At 44.6% G+C, this 21682-nt stretch overlaps 1 protein-coding gene across 1 annotated transcript in view; it reads right to left on the reverse strand.

The window, feature by feature from the left end:
* Positions 1 to 14516, reverse strand: part of LOC123765529 (lysosomal-associated transmembrane protein 5) — a 51956-nt gene extending 37440 nt beyond the window's left edge. Inside the window, exon 1 of the mRNA XM_045754183.2 lies at positions 13876 to 14516. The gene's annotated coding sequence lies outside the window, so the exon portion shown is untranslated. The remainder of the gene's footprint in view (positions 1 to 13875) is intronic.
* Between the last annotated feature and the right edge of the window lie 7166 nt (positions 14517 to 21682).

Consider the following 21682-nt stretch of genomic DNA (forward strand, 5'->3'; position numbering starts at 1 on the left):
GTCTGTAGCATGGGCGAACGTTGGGCTGGAAACGTCTGGGACCACTGGCGAATTACGTTCTACATATCAAGCGAGTAGCGACGGCCGGGCCGAATCTACTGGTAGTGAGGCAAGGGGAAGCTCCACTGGACTGCAAGTGTGTCTACAGCGCCAGTGAGAGGAGGAGGAGGACGACGGCGCAGGTACCTGACTCCAGTACCCCGAATGAGGAGAGGAGGAGGACAGTACCTGGCGGGTGTGAGTACGGCAAGGACGCGATATTACGAGGACGACTGAGGAGCTTGTGTGTGTGGGAACTGATCAACGGAAGACCAGAAGCCAGGATCAGGAACCTCATCATCCCTCGTCAGAGGAGGAGTCGGCTTCGTAAAGGAATGAAGTAAGGTAAATAGTTATCCCTCTCTTTACCCCTTTGATCTAGGTGAGGTAGGATATTTTATATATCGTGGGCATTTCTTGTTACCATTTATTGTCTATATTATAGTGTTAGTCTAGGAGCCTAGGAGCTCATGTAGGCGTAAATTGGTGGTGGAACATGAGTACGTAGATGCGGTGACATTAGTGTATCTGGGAATAGCAGCTGGTTCTCAAGAAGCAAGAAACGAATTTTGAAGCAGCCAACTGATCGTGTTGTCAGAGGCGCGAGGTGTCTCCCCACCGGTTTGATGGTTGGAGCCACCCGCTGATCGTGTTGTCAGAGGCGCGAGGTGTGTGCCCGCCGTCTGACGTGTGGACCCAGTCAGCTGACCGTGTTGCCAGAGACGTGACGAGAGAAGGTTGCCACCATCGGAAATTTCCACCTGATTATTTCCCTATACAAGTGTATATATTTTTCTTCAGTAAATTTTTAATCTTACCTATTTGTTTGAGTGAGCCTCCATTCTCAAGGGCCATTTTGAGTGAAACCATTGATATCACCTTGCACTGCACTTGAGATTGCATCCTTAAATTAAGATAACTAATGAGACTACTGACGTGTTGCTGGGACACGAGTATAAACACCCAGCTGCCGACCAGATATCAACGAGGGAGGGTCCCAGTGTCAAGACAGGACAAGTTCAGGTGTGTCACAGGTAGATTTGAACCTCTCCACTCGCTAGGGGTATATATAAGGCCAGCCCTTAGTTGACTGGGGGTGCCCCAGGGTGAGCAGTGGCGCTTGGTACTGAGGGGCGAAGACCCGTGGGACGACACCAACCATAGGTAGGAAGGGGTGAACCTTGACATTAAACATAATGAAATGAATAGCTTATGAATAGCTCATAAGAAAAAAATGGAAAATTATATTAATTCAGGAAAACTTGGCTTATTAGGCTAATCAGGCCTTGCATAGTAGGCCGAGTACTGTATTCTGGCTATTAGCTACTACATATATATTGTGACGGTGTCCCACCCCTATATTTCTCCTAACCTAGCTCAAAGAGTCATATCTCCATAACCAGAGCGTTCTATGATATTCAGGGAACATTTTCATATGTGTGAGTGTGTGAAGCGTTATCACGTTGGCTGTAAAATTGCCATTTAAGTTTGATTATGCAAGGGGCTTACGCCCTTTTGAGTCACAAGATGGCGCCGGGCCACTCTGTTTCCCGCCAAAGCATCGCGGCACCTGATTAGCCAGGCAGGGTCACGTGCTGGAAGTGACCACTGACGAGAGCCCTCTGGCTGTGTGACGTCATGAGGCGGAGGACTCCTGGGGTGGCTGACGCTCGGGTGGGCAGAGAACGTCACAGACCATCACAGAATGTGGGCGCGCTCTAGTGAGCTCCGGATCTAGAGGCTAGAAAGCCCCTACCAGTGGATTTAAGCATCGCTTTGATACTGCGAACATTCTGGGAGGTCACTCGACTTCCGTGGAGGGCCCTGAAGCAAGGATTGGTCGGGTTAGAGAGTCAGTAGCTCTGTTATCAAGAGTCTACAGCAAGTACGAACGTTGGGCTGTAGACGTCTGGGACGCCCAGCGGACCTCATTCTACATATCAAGCGAGTAGCGACGGCCGGGCCAAATCTACTGGAAGTGAGGAAAGGAGAAGCTGTACTGGACTGCAAGTTGTGTCTACAGTGCCAGTGAGAGGAGGAAGAGGACGACGGTGCAGGTACCTGACTCCAGCACCCCCGAAGAAGAAGCGGAGGAGGACCGTGACTGCCGGGTGTTAGGACGGCAAAGACGCACTACCACAAGGACGACTGAGGAACTTGTGTGTGTGTGGGAAACTGATCAACGGAAGACCAGAAGCCAGGACCAGGAACCTCAACATCCCTCGCCAGAGGACGAGTCGGCTTCGTAACGGAATGAAGTAAGGTAGATAATTATCCCTCCCTTTACTCCTTTGATCTAGACGAGCTAGGATACTCTGTATATCGTGAACATTTTGTGTTACCATTTATTGTCTATGTGACAGAGTGTTAGGCAAGGAGCCAAGGAGCTCATGTAGACATGAGTTGGTGTGTGTGAGCATGAATGTGTTGATGCAGTGACGTTAGTGTATCTGGAAATAGTGGCTGGTTTTTCAAGAGGTCAGAAACGAACTTTGAATTGTCCAGCTGATCGTGTTGCCAGAGGCTCGAGGTGTATCGCTGTCGGCTGACAGTTGGACCCAATCAGCTGATCGTGTTGCCAGAGGTGCGAGGTGTATCACCACAGACTGACAGTTGGACCCGACTAGCTGACCGTGTTGCCAGAGGCATGACGAGAGGAGTGTTGCAGCCATCGGACAATTCCACCAATATTATTTCCTTATACAAGTTTATATGTTTTCTTCAGTAAACTTTTAATCTTAACAATGTGTTTGAGTGAGCCTCCATTCTCTAGGGCTATTTTGAGTGAAACCATTTATGTCACCTTACATCACACATGAGATTGCATCCTTGATTTAAGATAACTAAAGAGACCACTGACGTGTTGCTTGGACACGAGCATAAACACTCAGCTGGCGACCTTGAGTAGACTATGCAGGCGATGAGTCACAATAACGTGGCTGAAGTATGTTGACCAGACAACACACTAGAAGTTGAAGGGACGACGACGTTTCGGTCCGTCCTGGACCATTCTCAAGTCGATTGTCAATCGACAATCGACTTGAGAATGGTCCAGGACGGACCGAAACGTCGTCGTCCCTTGAGTAGACTATATATATATATATATATATATATATATATATATATATATATATATATATATATATATATATATATATATATATATATATATATATATATATGTCGTACCTAGTAGCCAGAACTCACTTCTCAGCCTACTATGCAAGGCCCGATTTGCCTAATAAGCCTAGTTTTCATTAATTAATGTTTTTTCGACAACCTAACCTACCTAACCTAACCTAACCTAACGTTCTCGGCTACCTAACCTAACCTAACCTATAAAGATAGGTTAGGTTAGGTTAGGTAGGGTTGGTTAGGTTCGGTCATATATCCACGTTAACTTTAACTCCAATAAAAAAAATTGACCTTATACATAATGAAATGGGTAGCTTTATCATTTCATAAGAAAAAAATTAGAGAAAATATATTAATTCAGTAAAACTTGGCTTATTAGGCAAATCAGGCCTTGCATAGTAGGCCAATATTTAATAATATTTTCGGCCATATTTAATAATATATATTATTAAATATGGCCGAAAAAGTAAGATTAATAATTCTAACACGAATTTTACTTCCATTCTGGAATTACTTCCATTCAATATCCATTGTTTCGTGCTCTGTCTTGTGTTTGAATTTAATACCCATTCAATACCCATTATTTCGTGTTCTGTCTTGTGTTTGAATTTAATACCCATTCAATACCCATTGTTGAAAGTTTGTTTTCACCTCATCCACCTCACCCAAATGTAAATATAAAATCGAAGATGTGTAAGCTCTATTCAGTTTCAGTTGTGTGTTTGTAAACTAAAGTCTTTGAAAATGTAATAAGTTTTACAAAACGCGCTCAAGTGTCGCGTCAGACTAGAAATAAAAATTAATTTTGGAGAATTGATTTTTGAATTACCATCAACAGTGAAAAGAAACGTAAGAAAGATCGAGAAAATTCGTGTTAGAATTATTAATCTTACTTTTTCGGTCATATTTAATAATATATGTCTACAGGAAAGACTGCTACCAAAATATACTAATATATATATATATATATATATATATATATATATATATATATATATATATATATATATATATATATGTGTGTGTGTGTGTGTGTGTGTGTGTGTGTGTGTGTGTGTGTGTGTGTGTGTGTGTGTGTGTGTGTGTGTGTGTGTGTGTGAGAGAGAGAGAGAGAGCTGCATGAACGCGCAAGCCATAGATCACTAAGAACTCTTTGACCCGTCCAGGATCACCCCAAAACGTACACAGTACCGTGACCACCGTACCAATGACCGTCTGCGCACCAATGATTACACGATCATTGGTGCGGTTGCCACGGTACTGTGTACGTTTAGGGGTGATCCTGGACGGCATGGGTTCGAATCCTGGCCGGGTCAAAGAGTTCTTAGTGATATATATATATATATGATGGTACCCTAGCTGGTTCCCAAGACTCCCTCCTGGAGGACATCAGAAAAATCCAGGAGCAAGGTGCAGTTTTAGGCTTCACCCTGAACCCTTCAAAATGTGAAATAATATGTTCCAACCAGGGCATCGTAGAGAGAATAGAGGGTCTTCTGTCAAACATCCATAAAACTAAACCTGAAGACAGCACACTCCTTGGAGCTCCCCTGGGGTTGAAAGCCATCGATGAGGTCTTTGATAAGAAAATCGCCGACCTTAAGAGGATGGATGGGAGGATTGAGGATATTGATGCTCATGATGCACTCTACCTCATCACCAGATGTCTGTCCCTCCCCAGGGTAACCTACTTTTTGAGGTTTTCACCATCCTACAGTAGCCAAAAACTAGGTGAGTATGACCGGTTACTGAAGTCAATGCAAGAAAAAGCCCTTAACCTCTCTCTTGATGACCTACAGTGGAAACAAGCCTCTCTTCCCGTAAAACTTGGGGGCCTCGGAGTACGAACAGCAACGCAAATCGCTGTTCCAGCCTTCCTGTCCTCCTCATCGGCATCCGACGACCTTGTGAAGGAAATTCTACCTGCCCACTTACATCAGCTGGCAGGTGTACATGATCCCAATTTTACACGCTGTGCCACAGAGTGGGCCTCTCGTGCAGGCCTATCATCTCAACCACCATCCCCAAAAGCCCACATTCAATCCAGCTGGGATGGCCCCATTGTAGACCAAGTTGCTGCAGAGTGCCTGGGTGCTGCAACAACACAACACGACATTGCTCGCCTCACAGCAGTAACAGCTCCACATGCAGGGGATTTCCTGTTAGCAACCCCAATGTCGGCAACTGGCACGCGTCTCATACCACACGCTCTCTGAATTGCTGTGGCCCTCCGCCTTGCTGCCCCAATCCACACCAGATATAGGTGTATTGGCGCCGAGGTGGTGGCTGACAGGTACAGCCACCATGGCCTACTCTGCCAAAGCACAGGGGGATGGCACTCGAGGCACAGTGAAGTTAACGACATCATTAAGAGGAGCCTCACCACAGCTGGATGCCCAGCTGAAAGAGAGCCCCGTTACCAAACGCCGCGTAACTCTGATGCTCTTATTGGTCGCCCGGATGGTATCACAGTGAACCCCTGGAAGAATGGCAAGCAGTTGGTATGGGACTACACGTGCGTATCAACCCTGGCTAACACCTACATTCACCTCAGTGTTGCACAACCAGGTGGCGCTGCCACCCACAGGGAAGCAGCCAAATCCCGTAAGTACAGAGAACTGGATCACCTTTACAATTTTGTCCCCATTGCTTCTGAGACACTCGGTGCCTGGGGTAAAAGTACTACCAGTTTTATTAAGGAACTAGGTTCTAAGCTCATTGAAACAACAAGGGACCACTAGAGCTGCCAGCTTTCTTTCCAGCGCCTCAGCGTGGCGATACAGAGGAAAAATGCACACTGCATTCAGGGTTCCTGCCCGCCATCTGAGAAGCTGGAGGAACTCGACAACTTATGATAATCATCTTTGTACCCTATATGTAACCCCTTTTCTGTAACAAAGTTCAAATAAAACAAATATATATGTGTACATACAAAAGAATGGGGGGTGGTAGGAGAAGATAATATTAATGTTCAGTGAGAAACCACAAGGTCTTCTCTGAATACTTTTTATTTTCTTCTCCGAGGCTATGGGTCCCTACAGTGGCACCAGATGTTGTACCCTCACAAACTTTAACATTATATATATATATATATATATATATATATATATATATATATATATATATATATATATATATATATATATATATATATATATATATATATATATATGTATATATATATGTCGTACCTAGTAGCCAGAACGCACTTCTCAGCCTACTATGCATGGCCAAATTTGCCTAATAAGCCAAGTTTTCATGAATTAATTGTTTTTCGACTACCTAACCTACCTAACCTAACCTAACCTAACTTTTTCGGCTACCTAACCTAACCTAACCTATAGAGATAGATTAGGTTAGGTTAGGTAGGGTTGGTTAGGTTCGGTCATATATCTACGTTAATTTTTACTCCAATAAAAAAAAATTGACCCCACACATAATGAAATGGGTAGCTTTATCATTTCATAAGAAAAAAATTAGAGAAAATATATTAATTCAGGAAAACTTGGCTTATTAGGCAAATCGGGCCTTGCATAGTAGGCTGAGAAGTGCGTTCTGGCTACTAGGTACGACATATATATATATATATATATATATATATATATATATATATATATATATATATATATATATATATATATATATATATATATATGTCGTACCTAATAGCCAGAACGCACTTCTCAGCCTACTATTCAAGGCCCGATTTGCCTAATAAGCCAAGTTTTCATGAATTAATGTTTTTTCGTCTACCTAACCTAGCTTTTTTTGGCTACCTAACCTAACCTTACCTTACCTATAAATATAGGTTAGGTTAGGTTAGGTAGGGTTGGTTAGGTTCGGTCATATATCTACGTTAATTTTAACTCCAATAAAAAAAAATTGACCTCATACATAGAGAAAAGGGTTGCTTTATCATTTCATAAGAAAAAAATTATAGTAAATATATTAATTCAGGAAAACTTGGCTTATTAGGCAAATCGGGCCTTGAATAGTAGGCTGAGAAGTGAGTTCTGGCTACTAGGTACGACATATATATATATATATATATATATATATATATATATATATATATATATATATATATATATATATATATATATATATATATATATATATATATACGTTTCTGCCAATCTGGGCCTTTGTCAACACTGGACTGAAAAAAATCACAAAGGAAGAGTGGAGGCAGACACTAGATCCTGACCACCATTTCCTTGCGAAAGAATTACCCAGAAAAAAGTATAGATTAGCTTAGAGTGGTCAGAAGGATTTAAGCGGTAAGAATAAAAGATTAAAGAAAAAGCCTCATTGAACCTACATAAAATATTAATATAATATTATTATGAGACAATGTAACTCTCCCTATCATAGTTTTTCTTAAACTGTTGTGCAATATTGTAACTTAAAATTGGGTCAAGTTTGTACAAACCAGTAGTAACATTGAAAAGATTTGGACATTGACTAATTAGGGCAGACTCAATTAAATTCCGCTCCACAAAGCCATTGCAACTGGCAATGCTTTTCGCCCCATCCAAATTAATAGCGTGATCACACAAACTTGTGTGTAGATACAAAGCATTAGACGTTTGGGCAGTTCTCATACTATAAGCATGTTGGGACATACGAAATTGTAAGGATTTTCCTGTTTGTCCAAGGTACACAGACTCACAATCATTGCAGGGAATTGAATACACACAACCTGTTGTAGCAGGGGAGTTTTTTTTATTAAATTAGACTTGATCGTATTATTACTGAACACTAAGTTGGTATTAAGGTTCTTAAAAACTGGGGAAAGTTTCTCAAATCCCATCGCATAAGGTACCACCAATGAGTTTCTAATTTCTGGTTTCGCTTTGGAGACATTATTATAAAACGTACGTTTAGCTTTCCCAAACAAACAATCCAAAAACATCTTAGGGTACTGTAAACTCTTCCCAATTTCATATATTCTAGCTATCTCTTCATCCAAAAACTCAGGGCTGCATACCCTCAGTTTTTTACATACATACAGTTTTTTGATGAGGGAGAGGAGGGGGGGGAGGTATAGCTGGTCACGATATGACCAGCGAAAATGAGATAGACAAATAGGGAGATAGGAAGAGAGGGAGGAAGGAAGGAGGTACAGAGGGGGGAGGGAAGGGAATGTGAGAGAGTGAGAGAGGGTCATATATCTACGTTAGTTTCAAATCAAATTACAAAAAAATAGCTCATACAAAATATAGCTTTATCATTTCATAAGAAAAAAATAGAAAAATACTAATATTCCAGAAAACTTGGCTTATTAGGCAAATCGGGCCTTGCATAGTAGGCTGAAAAGTGCGTTCTGGCTACTAGGTACGGCATATATATATATATATATATATATATATATATATAATATAAGTTTGTGAGGGTACCACCTCTGGTGCCAATGTGGGGACCCATAGCCTCGGAGAAGAAAATAAAAAGTATTCAGAGGAGACCTTGTGGTTTCTCACTGAACACTAATATTATCTTCTCCTACCACCCCCATTCTTTTGTATGTACACATATATATTTACTTTATTTGAACTTTGTTACAAAAAAGGAGTTACATATGAGTTACAAAGATGGTTGTCATAGGTTGTCGAGTTCCTCCAGCTCCTCAGATGGCGGGCAGGAACCCTGGATGCAGTGCGCATTTCCCCTCTGTATCGCCACACTGAGGCGCTGGAAAAGAAAGCTTGCAGCTCTCGGGTCCCTTGTTGTTTCAATGAGCCTAGAACCCAGTTCCTTCAAAAAACTGGTAGCACTTTTACCCCAGGCGCCGAGCGTCTCAGAAGCAATGGGGACAAAATTGTAGTGGTGATCCAGTTCTCTATACTTACGGGATTTGGCTGCTTCCCTGTGGGTGGCAGCGCCACCTGGTTGTGCAACACTGAGGTTAATGTAGGTGTTAGCCAGGGTTGATACGCACGTGTAGTCCCATACCAACTGCTTGCCATTCTTCCAGGGGTTCACTGTGATACCATCCGGGCGACCAATAAGAGCATCAGAGTTACGGGGCGTTAGGTAACGGGGCTCTCTTTCAGCTGGGCATCCAGCTGTGGTGAGGCTCCTCTTGATGATGTCGTTAACTTCACTGTGCCTCGAGTGCCATCCCCCTGTGCTTTGGCAGAGTAGGCCATGGTGACCGTACCTGTCAGCCACCACCTCGCCGCAAATACACCTATATCTGGTGTGGATTGGGGCAGCAAGGCGGAGGGCCACAGCAATTCGGAGGGCGTGTGGTGTGAGACGCGTGCCAGTTGCCGACATTGGGGTTGCTAACAGGAAATCCCCTGCATGTGGTGCTGCTACTGCTGTGAGGCGAGCAATGTCGTGTTGTGTTGTTGCAGCACCCAGGCACTCTGCAGCAACTTGGTCAACAATGGGACCATCCCAGCTGGATTGCTTGTGGGATTTTGGGGATGGTGGTTGAGGTGATTGGCCTGCACGAGAGGCCCACTCTGTGGCACAGCGTGTAAAATTGGGATCATGTACACCTGCCAGCTGATGTAAGTGGGCAGGTAGAATTTCCTTCACAAGGTCGTCGGATGCTGATAAGGAGGACAGGAAGGCTGGAACAGCGATTTGCGTTGCTGTTCGAACTCCGAGGCCCCCAAGTCTTACAGAAAGAGAGGCTTGTTTCCACTGTAGGTCATCGAGAGAGAGGTTAAGGGCTTTTTCTAGCATTGATTTCAGTAACCGGTCATACTCACTTAGTTTTTGGCTACTGTAAGATGGTGAACACCTCAGAAAGTAGGTTAACCTGGGGAGGGACAGACATCTGGTGATGAGGTAGAGTGCATCATGAGCATCAATATCCTCAATCCTCCCATCCATCCTCTTAAGGTCGGCGATTTTCTTATCAAGGACCTCATCGATGGCTTTCAACCCCAGGGGAGCTCCTAGGAGTGTGCTGTCTTCAGGTTTAGTTTTATGGATATTTGGCAGAAGACCCTCTATTCTCTCTACGATGCCCTGGTTGGAACATATTATTTCACATTTAGAAGGGTTCAGGGTGAGACCTAAAACTGCACCTTGCTCCTGGATTTTTCTGATGTCCTCCAGGAGGGAGTCTTGGGAACCAGCTAGGGTACCATCATCCAAGAACCAGATGTTAAGCTCGCTGGACAGGACCTCTGTGACTTGTTTGATGACTAAGCAGAAAAGGAGAGGAGCGAGGGGGTCACCCTGTTGGACGCCTTCTCGCGAGTCAATTTCATGTTCGCCAAAAAGTAGCTTAAGATCCATACTGTAGCATGAATGTACAAATGGGTAGAGGGAAGGGAAATGACTATGAACCTCACGGAGTACAGCATCCCTCCGCACCAAATTGAAGGCATTTTTGAAATCTAGCTTGATAAGGGCCTTTTCGTCTGTGATGTTGGCGATGAAGGCTCGAGCTGCATGGGCTGCCGCCTCACACCCTTGAGGAATGCCAAACCCGAGCTGTTTTGGCTTCAGCATGTTGGCCGCTGCATCACTAACTGTTCTTGCAGCTGCCTTTGCGACGAGACGCCGGAGAGAATTGCCCACAGCTATTGGCCTGATCCCTCCATCCTTTTTCTTTAGAGCACAGAGAGATGCTCCAAAAAAGATAGGTCTTATGGACGCTGGTATGTTGCCAGCTAGACATGTGTTGGTGAATCTGGTTAGTTCCACCAAGAGGTTCTTTGCAATGTCACCCAGTGCAGGGTTGAGCATTTGCTTGAGGTGGTTGGGTTTTAGTCCTGTGAACCCACCTGCTGATCCTGTAGGGAAGGACATGGCTGCTTTATGGACCACAGATTCAGCCACCCAGAGAGGTTCTGCTCCGGTAGCCCCCACTTGTACAATGTCGTCCTCACGCGGAGCCCTGGGTGGGTGTTTCTCCCTTAGGGCTTGAGCTGTTGCGGCATCTCTGTCGGCAATTGAGTCCTCACTGGTGATGACTCGTATTGCGCCAATAGTGTTTCCTTCTTCTATTTTCTTGGTGACTGATGTTCTGATTTTTGATGTCTTTTTTGTTTTTTTTTGTTTTTTTTGTTTTGATGTCGATTTTTGTTTTGATTTTTTGATATATATATATATATATATATATATATATATATATATATATATATATATATATATATATATATATATATATAATATAACTAAAGTCTCCACACTCCAGAAGGATTCGAACCTAGACAGGCAGGAGCAATAAGCACCATGGCGTACCTGATTCTTTAACCACTAGATCCCACGACTATAGTAGAGTCGTGTGGTATAGTGGTTAAAGATCCAGGTACAACATGGTGCATAGTGCTCCTGGCTGTCTGGGTTCGAATCCTTCTGGGGTGTGGAGTTTTCAGTGGCAATGGCTTGGGGACCATTCAAGCTTGTTCGCATAATTGGTTAAATATTACTGGCATTGATGATCTTATAGTGTAAGCTTTCTGTGATTCTAACTATCTTCTTAGTGTCGGGATTAAGAAAAACAATCAAATTACCAAATTCACGGGAAAGAATCTCTAGTTATTATTGAAGGATTTGTTTCTATAATGTTTCGTTCCTCTCTGGAAGACCTTCAGGTAAAGAATGAAAACACTTAATAATAATTAAGTGTTACTAATTACTTGAGTGAATAATTACTAGAGTTTCTTACCCATGAATTTGGTAACTTGATAGCTCTTCTTAATTCTGACACTAAGAATATAGTTAGAAACATGGAGCAAAATAGCGGCATAGCAAGGGGATAAATTATACAAAAGTTATCCCATATGATTTTGTGATCGGTGTCACATAAACATGTAATTCGATCACTTAGACCGATCACTTACATGCTGAGATTTCTGGTCCATATCTAGGTGACTTCTTGTGTCCAGTAGTACCAGTGTTCAGGTCCTTCCCTGTCTGGCCATTATAAACTTTGTTATCTTGAGATGATTTCTGGGCTTTAGTGTCCCCGCGGCCCGGTCCTCGACCAGGCCTCCACCCCCAGGAAGCAGCCCGTGACAGCTGACTAACTCCCAGGTACCTATTTACTGCTAGGTAACAGGGGCATTCAGGGTGAAAGAAACTTTGCCCATTTGTTTCTGCCTTGTGCGGGAATCGAACCCGCGCCACAGAATTACGAGTCCTGCGCGCTATCCACCAGGCTACGAGGCCCCTCATTACAATCATTTCATGGAATCTTACAGACTCCGGCACCCCCAGCTTTATTTTTTTCTGATGGACGTTTAATAATTTATTTCTGATTTTATTTGGGTAACTGAAAATTAATTTCGTTTTACTAATTTAGTTTATGTTGTTAGCAGTCTGCACATAGTTCTATCACAGAGCATAATGGTTCTGATGGAAAGACAGTAAATAGTTCCAGGACCGAGCTTCTCTAAAGCTTAGTCCTGGAACCAGGACTTTACTCTTCCTATTTATGTGAATGACCTACTTGAAGGAGAGCGCTCGAACATTTTTTTTTTTTTTTTGAGATATATACAAGAGTTGTTACAGTCTTGTAGAGCCACTAGTACGCGTAGCGTTTCGGGCAGGTCCCTGGAATACGATCCCCGCCGCGAAGAATCGTTGTTACAACTACACATTTTTTACTGTTGCGTTCAATAGAGGCTACAGTTAAGCATTTGCGCCCAGTAAATCCTCCCCGGCCAGGATAAGAACCCATGACAAAGCGCTCGCGGAACGCCAGGCGAGTGTCTTACCACTACACCACGGAGACTGCGAATTACCATGCAAACATGGTAATGTTTGCAGACACAAAGCTAACAAGGAAGGTGTACTCCGAGGAGGACTGCGGAAATTTGCAACAAGTACTTCAGAAATACCAAAAGTGGGCAAACAAATTATTGCTTGAATTCAATTTCAACAAATGCTAGGTAATGAAGATGGAATAGTGAGAAAGAAGGCCAAAATCTCAACACCATAAGGTGTTGTAACCATAAACCATAATAACCATACCATAAGGTAACTAAAGGAATCGGAGAGAGGAAAAGATCTGGGTTGGAAACAATTTCATCATTCATCAATAACATCGGAGGCACACATAAGTAAAATGACATCTGCAGCATACGGGACACTGGCGAACATTAGAACGTCGTGCAAAAACCTAAATCAGGACTGTTTCAACTACATTTAGAGCCTTTGCTAGACCAATACTGGAATATGCAGCACCAACCTCGAATCCGCACCTTGTGCAGCATAAAACAAAAATGAAATAATTTCAAAGGTTCGTAACAAGATTAGTGCCAGGGCTAAGAGTGTTAAGCTTTGAGGATAGGTTAAGGGAACTGAACCTCAGGTCATTGCTGAGGAGAGTAGAAACAGACAGGGAAATGATCACAACATATAAGATACTAGGGGAAATAGGCAAGGTGAAGAAAGACAACCTTTTTAATCTGAAAAGACAAAAATGGGTACAAGACTTTGATTAAGTTAGTTTAAGGTAATTTATGGTAGGAACATTCCGAAATATTTTATAGATACTTGACTCTAAATGATATTGTTCGCAATTACGGAAAATACTACTTAATATCCGGATTATCACGAAGGCACCAAGTGCTCGGTTACATAGTAAAGTACAACATTTTCATAAGTCACCTACGGCTTCCACACAGCAAACATAACCTTCCTGACACACTGCAGCCTCACTCACACTTCACTACTGTCTATTCGCCAACAATTTCTCTCAAGAACTCTCAAAACTTGTTAAAGACTTACCTCAGAACAAATCCTGCGTGAGAAGGTATAAACTACAGAGGTTCCGGATGTGTGAGAGCGTGTGTGGACGTCTCGCACGGCGACGGTCAACTGAATGGGAAATGAGAGCCTCAGGGCCCTAAATTATGGTGTCTAGAATCATCCAGTTAGTGATTTCCGTTACTGACGTCATTACTGTTGCCTATGGTGAAGACTCTCCAGTGGAGTATTACATTTACATCTGTAAGTTTGAGCCCTGTGAGTCTGTTATCGCTTAAGCGCCTTAACGGCTAATCAAGAAAATTAAATCAATTAGTTTTCTTTATCATAACATTTGTAGGAAAGCAGAGTTTGACGCAAACTTGGCAGTGAAGGTTGTTAAGAGGAGAGTTCGTGTTTATTCTCCATTGCTTAGAGCTGTTGCAAGGGCCAATCTTGTGTTTGTAACTAATGCAACATTTATCAGCTGACGAGGTTCTAAATTGCTAAAAGAAGCATTATGCTTCTAATTTTCCTGCTATTCTCTAACAGCAGCTTTTTGGAAGGTCGGGCTGAAAAACATTAATGGAGCATTTTCATCCTTGCATGCTCAGTCTGGAGCATTAATGGTGCATTCTCAACCTTGTAAGGTCAGTCTGGAGCGTTAGTAGAGCATTATCAATCTTGTAAGGTCAGTCTGGAGCGTTAGTGGTGCATTCTCAACCTTGTAAGGTCAGTCTGTAGCGTTAGTAGAGCATTATCAACCTTGTCAGGTCAGTCTGTAGCGTTAGTGGTGCATTCTCAACCTTGTAAGGTCAGTCTGGAGCGTTAGTGGTGCATTCTCAACCTTGTAAGGTCAGTCTGTAGCGTTAGTGGTGCATTCTCAACCTTGTAAGGTCAGTCTGGAGCGTTAGTGGTGCATTCTCAACCTTGTAAGGTCAGTCTGTAGCGTTAGTGGTGCATTCTCAACCTTGTAAGGTCAGTCTGGAGCGTTAGTGGTGCATTCTCAACCTTGTAAGGTCAGTCTGTAGCGTTAGTGGTGCATTCTCAACCTTGTAAGGTCAGTCTGGAGCGTTAGTGGTGCATTCTCAACCTTGTAAGGTCAGTCTGTAGCGTTAGTGGTGCATTCTCAACCTTGTAAGGTCAGTCTGGAGCGTTAGTGGTGCATTCTCAACCTTGTAAGGTCAGTCTGGAGCGTTAGTAGAGCATTATCAACCTTGTAAGGTCAGTCTGGAGCGTTAGTAGAGCATTATCAACCTTGTAAGGTCAGTCTGTAGCGTTAGTGGTGCATTCTCAACCTTGTAAGGTCAGTCTGGAGCGTTAGTAGAGCATTATCAACCTTGTCAGGTCAGTCTGTAGCGTTAGTGGTGCATTCTCAACCTTGTAAGGTCAGTCTGGAGCGTTAGTGGTGCATTCTCAACCTTGTCAGGTCAGTCTGGAGCGTTAGTAGAGCAGTGTTAAACATAAATGGGCCAGTCTGGTGTATGGGGTGAGCATTTCCAACCTTTAAAGGTCAGTTTGGAGTATTAATGGAGCATTCTCAGACAGTAACGAGAGTAAAACTGACAAGTCAAGAGAAGGTACGGTAAAGTGCGTTTATTTATATTCTCAAGATGAAGACTAGAACAATGGTGACAGTGATAATGATGACAGTGATGTGCATGAAGAGAGTGACAGTGGTGATAATAAGGTACAGAAGCAGTAAGAGCAGGTCGCGGTATCATAATTCGCCAGAGATTAAAATTCCCAGGTCCACCGGAAACACAGTCAAGACAGAAGTACAGGAAAACCCTGACGTGTCCGAAGAGGATAAAGTCACTAAAAACATCATATGAACTGTTTCATAGTGTGGCAGAATCCATGAGAATGTGTCCAGCAGCCATGACAGTAATGAATATTGACCATTTTCAACACCAAACAGCAGTGAAGTGACATCAAGATACTCGATTACAAGTTCATTTTAATCTTCGCGATGTAAATTCCACTTTAGTTATCAGTACCTACCCGGTCGTCGAGTTTTGTCAGCAGTGAAAGCAACCTGCCATCGCTTACTCCAGAGAGATACACAGCAACATGTGGTCAATGAACATTGTGGCAGTCGGCATTTCCTACGTTGTACAAGTCAAGGGCAGAGAACACAGGCATGACTTCAGAGTTGACGGGATCAAGGAGCTGAAGGAAACATAACTACACAAGAGGCCAAACACACTTCCCTGTGGTATGCTTCCCAGTGCCTGAGAGCCCGAGATGCTCAGTGCCTGAGAGCCCGAGATGCCCAGTGCCTGAGAGCCCGAGATGCCCAGTGCCTGAGAGCCCGAGATGCTCAGTGCCTGAGAGCCCGAGATGCCCAGTGCCTGAGAGCCCGAGATGCCCAGTGCCTGAGAGCCTGAGATGCCCAGTGCCTGAGAGCCCGAGATGCCCAGTGCCTGAGAGCCCGAGATGCCCAGTGCCTGAGAGCCCGAGATGCCCAGTGCCTGAGAGCCCGAGATGCCCAGTGCCTGAGAGCCCGAGATGCCCAGTGCCTGAGAGCCAGAGATGCCCAGTGCCTGAGAGCCCGAGATGCCCAGTGCCTGAGAGCCCGAGATGCCCAGTGTCTGAGATACCCAGTGCCTGAGAGCCTGAGATACCCAGTGCCTGAGAGCCTGAGATACCCAGTGCCTGAGAGCCCAAGATGCCCAGTGCCTGGTAGCCCGAGATGCCCAGTGCCTGGGAGCCTGAGATGCCCAGTGCCTGAGAGCTTGAGATGCCCAGTTCCTGAGAGCCCGAGATGCCCAGTGTCTGAGAGCCTGAGATACCCAGTGCCTGAGAGCCTGAGATACCCAGTGCCTAAGAGCCTGAGATACCCAGTGCCTGAGAGCCCGAGATGCCCAGTGCCTGGGAGCCCGAGATGCCCAGTGCCTGAGAGCCCGAGATGCCCAGTGCCTGAGAGCCTGAGATGCTCAGTGCCTGAGAGCCCGAGATGCCCAGTGCCTGGGAGCCCGAGATGCCCAGTGCCTGAGAGCCCGAGATGCCCAGTGCCTGAGAGCCTGAGATGCCCAGTGCCTGAGAGCCCGAGATGCCCAGTGCCTGGGAGCCCGAGATGCCCAGTGCCTGAGAGCCCGAGAGCCTGAGATGCTCAGTGCCTGAGAGCCCGAGATGCCCAGAGCCTGGGAGCCCGAGATGCCCAGTGCCTGAGAGCCCGAGATGCCCAGTGCCTGAGAACCTGAGATGCCCAGTGCCTGGGAGCCTGAGATGCTCAGTGCCTAAGAGCCTGAGATGCTCAGTGCCTGAGAGCCCGAGATGTTCAGTGCCTAAGAGCCTGAGATGCCCAGTGCCTGAGAGCCTGAGATGCCCAGTGCCTGAGAGCCTGAGATGCCCAGTGCCTGAGAGCCTGAGATGCCCAGTGCCTGAGAGCCTGAGATGCCCAGTGCCTGAGAGCCTGAGATGCCCAGTGCCTGAGAGCCCGAGATGCCCAGTGCCTGAGAGCCTGAGATGCCCAGTGCCTGCCACTGCCTCAGTAGTCTGTGGTCCCGTGGAGTAGTAGAATGTTCCTAGTGCGTGACTGAACAGAATATTAGTAAGAGCAGGGCAGATGAGGGAGGTGAGCAGGGGGAGGACAATGTGAACAATGAGGAATATGAGAGATGAGAGGAGAGCCCGGTTGTTGTGACGGACGACAATAGTGAGGGTGAAGTGTGTGTGACGGTGCCTCCAACACCAGTTTTTCCCGTCACTCACACTGGAACATTGTGGACAGGATGAGATAGGAGGAATTCTTGGAAAGTGTCAAGCCATTACGACTATATAGCACTGGGAAGGGGGGTCAGGATAAGGATTTGGGATGGGGACGAGGGAAAGGAATGGAGCTCAACCATTTGACGGTCGGAGATTGAACGCCAACCTGCATTGAGCGAAACTGTTGCTCTACCGTCCACTCCAAGTAGTTGGACAGGTAGAGAAGTTTAACATTTCACGTCTATGTAGTCTGTCAGTCATAGACCATTATCAAGTCAACCATTTGACTTGATAATGGTCCAGGACGGACCGAAATGTCGTCGTTTCTTCATCTTCTGGTGTGTTGTTTGGTCATCACTCGTGTTCACTAGTGCCTGAGGGAATAAATCATGCCCCAACCCTTAAATGAAAGGTACATCAGATATAGCGAATATGGACCTCACCTGTCTCCCTCTCTTTCCTTACCAAGAACTTTGATTGCCAAACGACTCTACAGATCACACCTCTCTCACTGGCCTCTGAAGGATGAAGACCTCTAGCATGTCGCTCCTTTGTCTCCAACCACCTGCAAGCTCACAGGACCACTCATCGCCAATGAGAGCGTTAAATATTATGTCACACCAATATGTAAAAAGCGAACTAAGGCTTCTTATAATTATCTTCCATTTATCTTAAGGTCGAAAATCGTCAAACTTACCTTCATGATTTTCGTAGAACTTATTCATGTTTGCCCAATCTTATTTTGTATTAAATTTTAGCACTTTTTATGTATTCGACAAGAGATAGTCAATAGAAGTGTTTCTTGATATTTAGAACGCCCTTGATAATGTTATCCAAGAGTTTGTTAATAAATGAAAAACTATGGCATAGAAGGTCGTGTATTGCGGTGGTTGGTATGTTGGTTGTCTGGAAGCAAACAGGTGTAGTTGCTAACGAAAATGTGTCAGATAAACAAATCAACAAGGGCCGTGATGAGGGTTCGAACCTACGTCCGAGAGGATCCCAGACGCGCCTTAATCGACTGAGTTACGACATGACAAGAGAAATGTAACCGTGAATTCAACTTAACCTACCACGGATTCTGCAGTCTCTCCGAGAAACAAACTGGGTTTTTATACAATTCCCTCATACACCCGAGCTCTGCCAATAACTTATTCTACCTCTTCGCCCTTACTTTATTACACACAAAGAACGCTAATTGGAGTACGGCTCCTGTCTTAACGAGCCTGACCTGAGGACAGGTTAAAATGTACTGCAAATAACAATAATTGCCACCAGAACCTTACAACTTAATCTAACCTAAGTCAGGCATGGCTAATTACATTACGGTATGTAATAATATTAACTTACAACTGAGAAACCATTTATTTTGAATATGCAGTATGTTAATAAAATTGGTGAATGTGTCTCAAGTGAAGACTGCCCTAAGAACAAGCCTAACCTGAGGACAAGTTCAACTTGTTTTACAGCAGAGAGAATTGAGAGTAATCATGTGGCTGACCCAACATGTTATGCTTATGGAATTTCCAGTTACAAAGTTTTCCTAGAGTAGAATTCCCAAATAGCCCAGCAGTGCTCCCATTTCACACCTTCACGGGAATCCCCAGCGAGTACATAAGAGCTAGGGGGTCTTTCCCTTATCAGCTAACTCACTAAACTCTATATTGTCTAACAGATCTCTAACTCTCTCGATGAAGGATAAAAAAGAAAATGTTTATGCTGGTTAGCACTGTAAATGAAAAGCTACGTCTGTGGTAGAAAAGGGGAAATAACCTAAATAAAAGTTATCATGGACCCTCTTATCTTGATATGATTTCCGGGCTTTAGTGTCCCCCGCGGCCCGGTCCTCGACCTGGCCTCCACCCCCAGGAAGCAGCCTGTGACACATGACTAACTCCCAGGTACCTATTTACTGCTAGGTAAGAGGGCCATCAGGGTGAAAGAAACTCTGCTCATCGTTTCTCTCTGGCGCCCGGGGTCGAACCCGGGACAACAGGATCACGTGTCCAGTGTTCTGTCCGCTCATCCACCGGCTCCCACCCTGCAGTCAGCTAGGGTACTGTCGCCTGTAATTACACAACTAGGCAGTTACACTGATACTCTGGTTGTTGATGTTTTAGATTCAGCTACTCGGAACAAAAAGTTCCAAGTAGCACCGGTTATGGTGAGCACACAGATGCCGGCCGGTTTGCAATTAAGTGGCAACGCGCTGAAGCTGTGAAAAATGAACACCTGCTCTATGTAATGAGGGTAAAAAATACACAAATCATATGGATGTTGTGTAGAAGTAAACAACAGGTTTAGAAGCATATTTTATGTACACAGAGACGTGTTGATTTGTATGCAATTTAAATTTATATAGTCTCGTTATACTGAATAAATTGTACTGGTATATAGCAATTTGGGAATTTATGAATGCATTTTTTTTAATTAAAAAGACAATTATATATATATATATATATATATATATATATATATATATATATATATATATATATATATATATATGCGAACAAGCCTGAATGGTCCCCAGGACAATATGCAACTGAAAACTCACACCCCAGAAGTGACTCGAACCCATACTCCCAGAAGCAACGCAACTGGTATGTACAAGACGCCTTAATCCACTTGACCATCACGACCGGACATAATGAGGTGATAGCCGAGGCTATTTGAACCACCCCACCGCCGGCACTCGGATAGTTATCTTGGGCATAGCATTTTACCAAATCACCTCATTCTTTGGGGCACACGTGAGGAACACAAATGCGAACAAGCCTGAATGGTCCCCAGGACAATATGCAACTGAAAACTCACACCCCAGAAGTGACTCGAACCCATACTCCCAGAAGCAACGCAACTGGTATGTACAAGACGCCTTAATCCACTTGACCATCACGACCGGACATAATGAGGTGATAGCCGAGGCTATTTGAACCACCCCACCGCCGGCACTCGGATAGTTATCTTGGGCATAGCATTTTACCAAATCACCTCATTCTTTGGGGCACACGTGAGGAACACAAATGCGAACAAGCCTGAATGGTCCCCAGGACAATATGCAACTGAAAACTCACACCCCAGAAGTGACTCGAACCCATACTCCCAGAAGCAACGCAACTGGTATGTACAAGACGCCTTAATCCACTTGACCATCACGACCGGACATAATGAGGTGATAGCCGAGGCTATTTGAACCACCCCACCGCCGGCACTCGGATAGTTATCTTGGGCATAGCATTTTACCAAATCACCTCATTCTTTGGGGCACACGTGAGGAACACAAATGCGAACAAGCCTGAATGGTCCCCAGGACAATATGCAACTGAAAACTCACACCCCAGAAGTGACTCGAACCCATACTCCCAGAAGCAACGCAACTGGTATGTACAAGACGCCTTAATCCACTTGACCATCACGACCGGACATAATGAGGTGATAGCCGAGGCTATTTGAACCACCCCACCGCCGGCACTCGGATAGTTATCTTGGGCATAGCATTTTACCAAATCACCTCATTCTTTGGGGCACACGTGAGGAACACAAATGCGAACAAGCCTGAATGGTCCCCAGGACAATATGCAACTGAAAACTCACACCCCAGAAGTGACTCGAACCCATACTCCCAGAAGCAACGCAACTGGTATGTACAAGACGCCTTAATCCACTTGACCATCACGACCGGACATAATGAGGTGATAGCCGAGGCTATTTGAACCACCCCACCACCGGCACTCGGATAGTTATCTTGGGCATAGCATTTTACCAAATCACCTCATTCTTTGGGGCACACGTGAGGAACACAAATGCGAACAAGCCTGAATGGTCCCCAGGACAATATGCAACTGAAAACTCACACCCCAGTAGTGACTCGAACCCATACTCCCAGAAGCAACGCAACTGGTATGTACAAGACGCCTTAATCCACTTGACCATCACGACCGGACATAATGAGGTGATAGCCGAGGCTATTTGAACCACCCCACCGCCGGCACTCGGATAGTTATCTTGGGCATAGCATTTTACCAAATCACCTCATTCTTTGGGGCACACGTGAGGAACACAAATGCGAACAAGCCTGAATGGTCCCCAGGACAATATGCAACTGAAAACTCACACCCCAGAAGTGACTCGA

This window comes from Procambarus clarkii, chromosome 30, assembly GCF_040958095.1.
Source record: "Procambarus clarkii isolate CNS0578487 chromosome 30, FALCON_Pclarkii_2.0, whole genome shotgun sequence".
NCBI classification, from domain to species: Eukaryota; Metazoa; Arthropoda; class Malacostraca; order Decapoda; family Cambaridae; genus Procambarus; species Procambarus clarkii.